General features: G+C 31.1%; 1 long non-coding RNA gene across 1 annotated transcript; it reads right to left on the bottom strand.

The window, feature by feature from the left end:
• On the bottom strand, positions 456 to 1575 carry LOC110267405. Its single transcript, XR_002354969.1, has 3 exons — positions 1136 to 1575; positions 921 to 975; positions 456 to 833 (listed from the first exon to the last, which is right to left on the bottom strand). It is a non-coding gene; the product is annotated as an uncharacterized LOC110267405 (long non-coding RNA).

Genomic DNA, 4315 nt, shown 5'->3' with positions numbered 1-4315 from the left:
TGTATATTCAAAACTATAAGGCAACACTTTAAAGTATTACAAATTCAAACTTATAAGTAACATATAAAAAGGTTGTATTTTATTACAAATAGGTAACATTTTTTAGTAGTGGTCAAAATATGAGAAAAGACAACCTTGCAAAAGTGTTGTCTCAAACACACTTTTGAAGTGGTGTTGTTTTTCAACTAAAGGCAACACTTACCAAGTGTTACTCTCAAAAGCGTTGCTTTTGAAACAAAAAAGTGTTGCCTTGATCTAAGGCAACAGCTGCATATGCAACGCCGTCCAAAAACGTTGCCTTAGGTCTAAAAGTGTTGCCATAGATCAAAAGCAACCTTTTGTCAGCTTTTAGGCAACACTTTTTAAATGTTGCCTCAGCCTGAAAATGTTGTAGTGAAAGAAAAGAGGCAGCATCATACCGACTGTGATGGCGATATAGATGAATCCCACACAAGCCAAAATTTCAAAACTAGAAAAAACCAAGCCAATCCCACACAGTCAATTACTAAAAACAAAAGCTCTTTAAGTAGACCAATTAAGTAGGAGCAAAATGCTCACAAGAAGAACCTCAGACCACAGAAAAATCCTTTTTTTCTCTCCCTTCCTGCTGCAAAATCTCATTCTTCTTACCTTTATAATTACTTTTATATCCATTAAGCAAGGCTAATAACAATTCATTCTTCCCTAAAATCCTTTTACTATTTGCCAAATAATAATGCAAATTTCTAATTACCTGTATATCACGAAATTTAGCTTCTTCAACAATCAATTTGGATGTTATTTCCGCTACAATGTTTGTACTTCTCCTCATATTTCTTGCTTAACAACTCTGCCTATAAAATAGCAGCAACTGAGATTTTATTCTTCCAATTTCTTAAACTTAAAATTAAATGACATATTTCAAGACAAAAGGAACATACCTCACATTTATCTGCAGATAGCATTTCTGTAATCTAATTGAGTTACATGAAATTTCTGAAACATTAAGAAAAAGAAAAACAAGGTCACATTTCTCACTATTTTTACATAAGTAGCTACTTCTCCCAATTTAGAATACGGAGGAATGGAGCAGAACTCAGCACGAGAGAACGAAGAACAAGGTGCGAGCAAAAGAACATAGCGGAGCAGAGCAAACCTCGGCGCGAGCAGAAGAACATGGTGGAGCAAAGCAGAACTCGATGCGAGGAGAAGAACACGGCAGAGTAGAAGAACACGGTGGAGTAGAGCAGAACTTGGCAGAGCAGAGAGAAACGCAGAATGCGCGCATCAGTGTTGTGAAATTGGGGAAATTGTGTTAGGGATGGGATTAGGAATTAGGGATTTAGGGTTATTCATGATTTTGATTCTGAACGCCATCCAAGTGTTTGTCTGGGAGAGATCGGAGACCAACGCGCCTCCGCAATCAACCATGAAACTCACACACGCCACCCAAGCAAGCCTCCATGGAGCTGGCGCATCCACTCGAAAGAACCTTCCAGGACAATGGCGAGAGAAAGGAACGCAGAACGCGAGTCAATGTAGTCAAATTGGGGAAATTGAGCTAGGGTTGGAGTTAGGATTTTGATTCTAAAATAGTAGGATTTGAGTTCTGTTTCTAAGTAATAAACTAACAGGAGTGAGGAGGTGATGAATCAATTATCGCTTGTTTTCTTTCCTGTTTTTGGTTTCAGGGGAATTAAAATATTTGGAAGGAATTAAAATTTGGATGAAAAAAAATTAAGCAACGCTTTTCACCAGAAGTTTATTATTATATATTTAAAAGCAACTCTTATAAAGAGTAATATATAAATGTTATAAATGTTGTTTGTTTAATTTATTAAAACAACGTTTTTTATATATTTTTTAAATTGACAAAAAATAACACTTATTAACAAAGTGTTGTATTAGCCTTATTTTTTTGCAATAAATTTTAAGTAATGCTTTTAACCACTTTAGACAACACTTTTTAAGTGTTATTTATCGCACATGTTGCAATAGCTTAAAAATATTGTAGGGCTTGTAATTATGTGTGATTTATTTATTTATATAACTATATATTCAACATCTATATATGACTTGATCCTCTTTAATTTATTGTGTTTCTTACAGATTAATATATAATGTTATTTTTTTTGTTGATTGGTATGAATTTTCTACCAAAATTTCAGTCACGTTTTGAGATCCTAGGCATTACAATATATGACATTGGATTCTAAGCACTAGCAAAGAGCTTTCCTGCAAATTCAAGCTCCCCTCCTGCACACATAGTATAAATTTCTTATTATATCTTATTACAATATATGACATTGGATAATCTTTGATTTTTGATATGGTGTGTATACTCATATTTTGTGCACTCATATAGTATATTAGTATTGCGTGCTAAGAGTGGATACTCACTCCCTCACAAAAGTGATTAAGCATGTCAAAGGTTAATTAAATTAAAGTTTCACAGTATTCATTATTAAATTACATACCAATTTTAATGTAGTTTTTAAGTTTCTGTTATTTCAATTCATTGATTGCTTTTAAATAAACATCACATTTTCTCTGCCCGATGCGTTTACTTTTCTCCCAATTTTAAACACTTACTTGTGAATTGTGATGTAAGAATAGCATCTAATTAATGACATGAGCTCAAAATTGACTATTGCTTCAAAGTATCAAAGAGAACAAAATTTTGATGAATAAAAAATCTATTTAAATTTTTTCATCAATATTATCAGTGCCTAAATTTTTTTTACTAGAAATAGTGATTTTTTTTAAGAGTAAAGTATCGTTTTTGTCCTCAACGTTTGGGGTAAATCTTATTTGTGTCTCTAACATTTAAATCATCCTATGTATTCCTAACTTTTGTAAAAGTGATTCAATGTTATCCTGTCGTCAATTACACATCATGAACGCTTTAGTTTGAGTTTTAAAAATCTCTTATTAAAGTTAGAATACAAATGTCTGAGATAGAATCGATGATTCACTCCGAAAAACTAATTCCTACAACATTTACATAATTCACTTCTCTAGGAACATAATTGAATCTAAACACAAATAGTGGGTATAATATTAAAATCGAACACATCTAACTGAGACCTAATTGAGAATGAATACATCCAAGTGAGAATAATTGAAAAATATAATCTAATTTGTTAGTATAATTGATAAAAACAAACATCGCTTTAGTATTTTGGAACTATTTCGTACTTCTTTGCGCTTTGAAATTCGACATCACTCAAAATGGATTGGATAGCAGTGTTTATAAGTCTCAATACAAGTCATAGAATGAGTAGATCACATGCAACGGTCGAGTTTTTTTAATATGAAGTTTATGAGCGGATAAAATTTAAAATCGGCATTGTAATTTTTTGATATTATGAAGCATTAAACATATGAAAATACTGCAACAAGTAAATTGAATTTATAATTGTGAAGGATAGAATAAGAATATGTGATGAAAATAGAGATCAAGAATTGAATCAAGAAATGTTAGCAACTAATTTCTGTATCTAGTTAACTAACTAACAAGTAGTTAGAAGCTGTTGAGCTAATTACTATAAATGGTAACACTACTCTAGCTAAATGCAACTCTAATTCAGTAATTCATTTTTTTTACATTCTCAATTTCTTTCAATTCTCTACTCTTATATTCTCTCAGCTTCATCTTTCTTTTTATTCTGATGATTTGCTCTCTCATCAATGTATGATAAAAAATATTAAAATAGTATCAAGAGCCTAAAGATTAGCAACACTTTCACCATTTTTCAAGTATCTCTTTCATGTCATCATTGACAAACGCAATGAAAATTATTACATTACATGAAATCATTCAGCCATTACCACGGTAGAAAACCAGAACTGAGTGATAAAATTATGAAAGAATAAAAAAAGAAGGGAAGAAGAATATTATACTTTGTATTTTTTATTGATTGAATTGTATATGAAAGTAAAACTAAGTATATATAGAGCATTGGCCTATAAAAGATAAAAACAAATAAAAATAAGATAAAGATAAAAATAAGATAAAAATAAGATAAAATAAAAACTAAAATTATAATTAAATTTGTGTATTTTATTGAGTTAAATTTATGGGTCATGAAATTTTCTTATTATTGTCATGTACTAAGATGAAAGAATAGTTTAATAGAAAGTCACTTCAAGAAAGAAAACATTTCAGCTCAATTCACTGATGCAATCGATCTTGCCAAATCAACAAAGATGGATCGGAATCAGAAGGGAACGAATTGATGGTCATCCGTGGACCCTCCAATCTTTATGTGTACACCATATGTGGTAACTTAATTTGGATCATATATACTGTTTAATCAATTATGATAGGTGTATA

The sequence above is a fragment of the Arachis ipaensis genome, chromosome B02 (genome assembly GCF_000816755.2).
Source record: "Arachis ipaensis cultivar K30076 chromosome B02, Araip1.1, whole genome shotgun sequence".
Taxonomy (NCBI): Eukaryota; Viridiplantae; Streptophyta; class Magnoliopsida; order Fabales; family Fabaceae; genus Arachis; species Arachis ipaensis.
The sequence above is the reverse complement of the archived record's forward strand: the minus strand, read 5'-3'. Positions and strand labels throughout refer to the sequence as shown.